This window comes from Saccostrea cucullata, unplaced genomic scaffold (genome assembly GCF_032062105.1).
Source record: "Saccostrea cucullata isolate Sc308-1 unplaced genomic scaffold, CSIRO_AGI_Scuc_v1 ctg1220, whole genome shotgun sequence".
NCBI lineage: Eukaryota > Metazoa > Mollusca > Bivalvia > Ostreida > Ostreidae > Saccostrea > Saccostrea cuccullata.
The window spans coordinates 412,248-420,177 of NW_026931211.1; positions in this window are offsets into that span (position 1 = coordinate 412,248).

Sequence of the window (7,930 nt, forward strand, 5' to 3'; positions counted from 1 at the left end):
CTAAATCAAGAGTTTACTAGCGTAGTGCTAGATGTTTTGTTTTTGCTTTCAACTGTTGTATTGTTGTATTCTTTAATGCCCCCCCTTTTTTTTTTTTTTACATTTTCTATGTCCTGAGGAAGTAAGGGGCGTCCGAAAAAAAATGACAATTTTTATTGTTAGTGTAGCACAGCAACTAAAATACTCTATATTTTTTTTTAATATTTACGTACATATTTCAATTAAAAGTTGAAAACCAATTGCTGTTCAACATTTCTAGATCTTTACTAAATTTGTCCGGTCTATCTGGTGTACTCTGGTAAAGTGCACTTTACATAATTTAACAAATGAATTATAGCTTATTTATTTATTGCGACAAATAACGTAACTATAAATGGTAAAAAAAGCACTTTGAAAAAAATAATGTTAAAGGGAAATTTTTCATATTGAATTTGGAACTCTCATATATTTAGAAATATTAAAAATTTCATAAGAACATTCGTGTAAGTATTAAATTAATATGTTTAATGTTGTGGATTAACAATTAAGATTACCCTGTTTGGAGAGAATCGTCTAGTTTGTCAATATCGGGTAATAGATCTACAGTCAAACTTGTCATAACGGTCACTTCCATCCAGTGGTCACTTGTCTTATGCGGTTATTTTACCATACATGTATATGCAGTTCACGTTAGTACTAATGAAAAAAGATATGGAGATAACGAACATTATTCAATCTCAAAGTCCATAAAACAATACAAAATAAGAGCAGAGCAAACATGGACCTCCGAAACACCAGAGGTTGGATCAGGTACCATGGAGAATAACCATCCTCTGCCTACCAGTCGCACCCGCCGTGTGCTCCTTGTCATGATCGGTATATAACTTTGAAACCATTTAGAATGTAAAAATCGTTAGGACAGAATGACATCAGTCTGTGCACTCTGAACTGTTTTTGGTCTCTCTTTGAGCATCAATAACCACTACTGACACATTCTCCCTTTTGTGATCTTTTAGGTTGAAATGTTCCCCAACAGATTCTTTCAATTTCACGGCCTTTATGGTCGAACAGAGATTATTGTTTCCTGTGTAGAGATCTCCCATTTTCCAAATACTGTTTTTGACAAACCCTGTAGCTGATGAGATAACTGCAGCTGTCTGTTTGACAAGACAAATCCGCTAATACTCTGTGGCTTCGGTCTGTAATGAGGCTTCTAATATTCTCTGTACCAGAGTGGTACGTAAGAGAAGACATCTTCTGTCAGAACAAGTTCTTAAACCAAAGTTGGAGTAGAGCAAACGCAGAGCTCCAAAACATCAAAGGTGGGATCAGGTGCCATGGAGGAGTGAGCATCCCCTGCCGACCGATCACATCTGATAAATAACTGAAATATCCGTCTATAATTCAGTGTCATGCAAATCTGCAAGTAAGTTAGGCCTAGGTAGAGGCATTTCTATGCAAACGAGCTAATAAAAATGCATAATTTGTGTAATTTTTACACAGAGAAGGTTCAAGCTTATTTTCTTACACATACTAAGTTCTCACAGCATTATATTTACATTCAGTGTAATTTTCTTTATGAAATCCATTAGAAATCCACAACGTTCAAATTTCTAAAACACACGCAAAACCTTGTCACCGCGCATAAGAATAAACAGAAGGAATTATATGCATTTTCAATACTCTACAATATCAAAATGTACATTATTTTGACTGAATTTAATTCAAAAACTATAACCCTGTTAAATTAAGGTAAAAAATACAACAAATGTGTGTTTAAAAAAATGTTTTCTTCCCTCTCTAAATTGAATCTGTACGCAATGGCATTTTCTATGTTCGAACAGCTGCTAAAAGTGGCAGGATAAAAATAAATAAATTTATGATAACAATATCAACAATGTTATTTAAAATAAACGTTCTTTAAATTCTATATCCTGTATCTCAGTCGAATGTTATTCTTATCTTCTCGTTAATTTTTTTTTTTCGGATAAGGGGTATAGGAAAGCAACAAAATCCAGTAGTAAAATAAAAACATCTTGTTGCTTACGGAAATCGGACTGAGAAAGATTTATAATGCACAAGAACATCCAAATATTGGAGCGAAAGTCTGACTGAGTGAGATTTATAACGTACAAAAATTTATTCTAATATTGACGAAATTCGGACGGAGAGATAGAGAATATTACATACTAAAATCCATATCCTATGTCATATCAGCCCCAGTGGCCCCATATCAGCCCGAGGGCCGAAGGCCCAAGGGCTGATAAGGGGCCCGAGGGCTGATGTGACATATGATATGGATTTTAGTATGAAGTATTCTATTTATCATATATTTAAAATACTTAATATGCGAGTTTTCATATGGTCATTGAGAATGTTTCATGCTTGTTTATGACATTTTTCATTAAAATGTAATAGAACCAATTTTAGGTAACTGACAAAAAAAATTAAGACTACAAATGTCATTGAAGAATTATTTTATACGAATATTTAGATAAAATCAAGTAAATTAACTTTTAAAATTGATACAAACGTTACTTCCGGTTTGATATGGATTTTCGGCCCGCCGGTCCGATACGTGATATGGATTTTCGGACCTGTCCGTGATATGGGGTATTGTGACGTCACCCGTATCACACCGTGCAGAATCGGTGTATTTACTACTAAGTATATGATAAAGATGTATATTGCACATACAAGAACATCCATATATTAGACTAAATTGACGAAAGTCGGACTGAGAAAGATTTACAATGAGAGATCAGGCAGACATCTATCATCTCTAACAAATCTCCTGTTCATATCTTTGGTCATTCTCGAAAAAGGGGTGGGAAAAAAATCACATTTAAACACGAGGAAGCTGTCAATATCTTCGAATCGGAAAGATTTTTTCCCAAAATTCTTTCAAATGTAATAATGGTATTATATAGCGCATTATCCCTGAAAGTTCTACAACCGCCACTATATTGTCCTCAACATATTGCGTGCACAAATTTCGTCTAAAAATAAGAATTACGTATTCGTATATCTAAAGATTGGATTATTTATTTTTAAAACAAATTATATATTCAGCATTTTAAAATAATTGTCCAATTACCCTATGAATTTAAAGTAAATTGCAAAGAAAAAATAATTAAGGTGTTGAACGACCATGTCTACAAATTTCGCCAATTTTGATATCAATACTCAAGTTCTTTCAAGTGCCGCAGTATATACAATAAAAATTAATTCAGCTTAATTTTCAACCCGGGTTAAAATTCTTCGTTAAATCAGACCTGCAGAAGGTGTTCTAAAAAGAGAAGGTTGTTGTCTCGGAGGACGGAAATTTCATAAAAACCTCAAGATAATTACTAGGCACTTTGTTTCAATTTATTGAAAAAATCAACTTATTAACAAATTTATTCAAAAATAACTAAATAATTTCATCAATTTTCCACAATTTGCCAACAGCCTGTCTTTCCCATAGATTGAACCGATATTGTATGACTGTTTCATTACTAGCAGATATTGCAATGGTATTTGGACAATAACTAATTGTTAGGATCAAGAGAATGAGACAGTCGGGATGTCATGATAATTTGAAAACACACAAAAAACATATCTAATTTCAATTGGGAAGAATTAGGATTCCACATTTTGATACATAGCTTTTAATTTTCCCCCTGAAATACTGACAAACATTAAATCTGCTTCTTGGATACCATAATTAAATGACGCCTTTTCACTAAGACATATTTCATTATTTTTTAAATGTTATTTTGAATATTCATGCTGTAAAGTCTGCTGAAATCCCTTTGAAAAAAGTGATAAGAAAATAAACCATGATGGGAGAAAAAAATGTGTTACAGCCTTCAGGTTTATATTACATTAATTTTTTGTGAACCCAAACCGTTTGCGAACCCTTTTTCAATACAAATAATTTAAAATTTATGTGCTATATTTATAAAGATTTTATGTTATATATTTCATCTTAAAGTTTATAAAATGAAGTTTGAGAGATATGAAAAAAAAATAATACTTTTTTCCATAAAGCAGCAATTTATTTTATAAATATTTGCCAGAGTAAGTAACCTTTTTAAAGATTTTGCAATTATGTCATACTATGTGTGCAAAAATTTGTATAGATATGCATTTGTTTTTTAATATTTAATTAATATTAAACATGCACAAGGAAATAAAGTTGTGACTATTTGATACTAAGATACCTTGAAAGACCGACTATACGAAAACTTACCTGAGTTGTCATTGACAACGATATGATCTGATCACAAATTCTATATTGGATTACAATAGAAACAAAGAGGAACAAACGTTTTTGGTGTAGTAAGTACTAGTATTATTAATTCTTCATTGACACGATAACCGTAAAAGTGAAGAAGAGACATAAATTTTGTAAAATTCAAGAGTAGTGCCTGTACAAGCAACCTAGTATTTTTCTATATTCAATTTGAGGTGACGTAAGTTTAAATGCCGGAAACCTGTGATCACCATCATTTGCATTTTCTTATTGACTTTTTTATTATGGACAATTCACAAATCTTGATAGTTAAATGAAACATATAGAGATAACGAACAGTATTCAAGATCAAAAGTCCATAAACAATAAAAAATAGGAGCAGAGCAACTCACGGGCTTTCAAAACATCAGAGGTGGGATCAGGTGCCATCGAGGAGTAAGCATCCCCTGCCGACCGGTCACACCCGCCGTGTGCTCCTTATCATGATCAGGAAATAACGGAAAAATCCGTCGTCAATTTAGTGTATAAATAATCGACTAACAATTAGTATGAAAAACGTCAGCCAGCATTTGACTCCATGATAAATTGTATTTGCTGACAAGGCCATTGTATCGACCATAGAACTTACGAAATAATGAATTGAAACGAGACTGCTTATATTCTTGTTTTATCAACTTGTATGTTTGCGTATCGAATCAACTGAGATATATATGCAATGATGAGGGTATATTGCTACATAGGTAAGGTACGTTGACGATAGAAAAGTAAAAGTCATCATTCAACATGTAACTGACAGGGGTATATTGATAAAGTACCTATGGGAATGCCAATAGATTGTTGAAGAAACCACATAGATATTGTCAATCAGAAACTCAAGCATCCTTTTGATGTTAACTCAGAGTACTTGAGTGTGCAATCAGAATGTGTTTTAACAAAATAAATTTGCAAATGACCAATGTGATTCGAAACCAAGAGCAAGCTGTACGTAAACGAATATCTATATGATGCAAGCTATTGACAAGTAAGTTAACGAAGCAAGGATATCAACAGATTCGTTCAAAGTCGGTATTTCGTTAGTTCCATGGTCGATACAATTACCTTGTCAGCAAAAATCATCATTCATTCAGCGGCCTTTTTTATACCAATTGCTACGTCATTAAAGTCACTGACTTGTCTTTGGAGTGTTCCCTTTCCACAAGGAGCACACGGCGGGTGTGTCGAAAAGGGATGCTTACTCCTCCATGGCATCTAATTCCATCTTTGATGTTTTAATTTTGACAGCTATTCGTTATCCTCATTATTCATTATATGAACTTTGGTTTCACCAGAATAATTAAGCCCATGAAGGCTTATCCCTAGACAGTATTAGAACATTTGTATTGTATAGCAATATATGCATGGAATCGATTACAGTCAATTGAATCATTGTAGTTTTATGCCCTTTTAACAATTTTTTTTCACATACAACAACCACATGATTTCTGCATTTCATATTTTGCAATGCAGCAAACAAACCAAAATTATACCTTGTTGTAATTAATTGGTTTGAACAGTTTACGCTTTTTATACACTACGGAGCAGTTTATAAGCAGTTAATAAAGTGTAAACTACCCCAACCCAGTTTATACCGCCTAAGTTGGGATGATATTTAATTCATTCCTTAAATTTCCAAATCATATTAGCAATACTTTTTTATTTTTGAAAAGCACCTGAAACACTAATATTGACTTTGTATATTTGTTTTATCTGAAGTTTCCATAAATTCAGAATCTTTCCACAAATATAGTAAATAAAGGTAACGAGGCCTGTAATTTATGAGGCACTTTAAAAAAAATGAGTTACAACTCTCCGCTGTTAGAAGAACATGTACAGGATTAAAGTTGCTAACCTCTGAATAATCATAACAAGTAGGAAGCAATTTTTTTATGTCACCTGCAAAAAGAAGGTACACTAAGGAGGCGTCTGTCTGTCAAACTGTGCAGACGTCATTCTATAGGTTACATGCAATATCTTTCCATCCGATATTTTCATATGCACAGTTTTGGCCAGCTGGTCAAAGGGTTTTAGTAAAATCGTGACCTTGAACTTCGCCATTAACCAATTTTTCACAAATACTTCATAATGAAGAATGTACGTTGCATGCTTTCATATATCAGGGTTGGGGATATGATAGGTAGCAGTGAAAATATCTTCTTTTTTACTTGGTGGTCTTAAACTTGAATTTCTACTTTCTTCTCCCTATTGTAAATTTTTGGAAACTTCCTTACAAATAAAACATGTAGCTTTGATACTTATTATTATGAATCATTCTTTCAGGTAAAACTTTTACCATCTTTGTCACTTAAACTTGTCCTTTCAGTTGTTATAGAAATATAGATGGTATAGAACACTTTGTTAATGCGAACAATTTATGAAACAAGGCGGCTATTGACAAATAAATTGTTACTACAAGGATATCAGCAGATAAGCAATCTCTTTTAATGTCAACATTTCACAAATTCTATGGCTGAAACAATGGCTTTGTCTGCAAAAACAATCTATCGTTTGGTCGATTCCTGACTTTCATACAAAGTGCTATGTCATTTTCTTCACGACTTTAAAATTGTCTACTGATTTTTTCCTTTCACTCACACATAACAAGGGACAGATGGCGAAAATGACTTCCATGGCACCTGATCCACCCCTTGTTTTCAGAGATAAATGTTCGCTCTGCTTATAATTTTCATTGTTTAATTTTTTTTTTTACATTTTATTTTTTATTGTTTCTTATACTGGAATATCTAGACATTTTTAGTGATTCCTGTTGGTAGTAAGTGGTAGTCGAGTTGATGGAGCGCATCTAAATTCCTATTCTAAGGTTTAAGAAACAGCTCTTTTTTCTTTTTTGCTTTACATGTTTAAAATATATTTATATATTAGCTTGTTTTTGCTAATTTTGTAAAAGTCAAATAAAACACTTTCATGTTGATGAATAACATTTATTTCGATATAAATGTGAAGCTTTGCTTAAGTAGAAAAAAATGTAAGACAAGACAATCAAAACATCTTTAAAAAATATTACTTGTTAGTAAACATCCTACATTTCAAAGGAAAAGTAATTAACGATATATTCTAATGAAACTTCAAAGACTACATGCCATATGCACAATATGCCTTTGCATTTTTATTTAAAGACCCAAAGAAATTCATACAAAGCTGATGACATAATGAAAATTTTTCTGCCCGCTTACAATAAGTCATGCCTTTTTATGGATCCTTCATAAATTCCTATTATAATGGGAGTCAAAAGGTACTTGATGAAGGTTTTATTGAAATGTCATTCCTCCAGACACTGGAAAGCTAGGGGTTGATAATTAATGATTTAACTTGTTTACGAAAAGCGTTTTCTCTGACACTAGTTTATACAGATCACCATTGCCCAACATACAGATGAAATGGAAATATTTCCCTTGGCAGTTACCTTCGACTCCCCATAATACAGTCACAGCGATCCAGAATCTATTGCTGTTAAAACCTGCAAAGGTATTTTTATTTAACAAACGAGGTTAAGGTGTTACAATTGTTTGAAAAAAGTGCTTATGAAAATCATGATTGAACATATACGAGGGTTGTTATAAGAGTTTGCAACCCTAGTATATCAAAATACACTTGATAAACTTTCATAATATATTAGTTAATAACATGTATCCAGTATATATGTTCCAGAGAATAAAA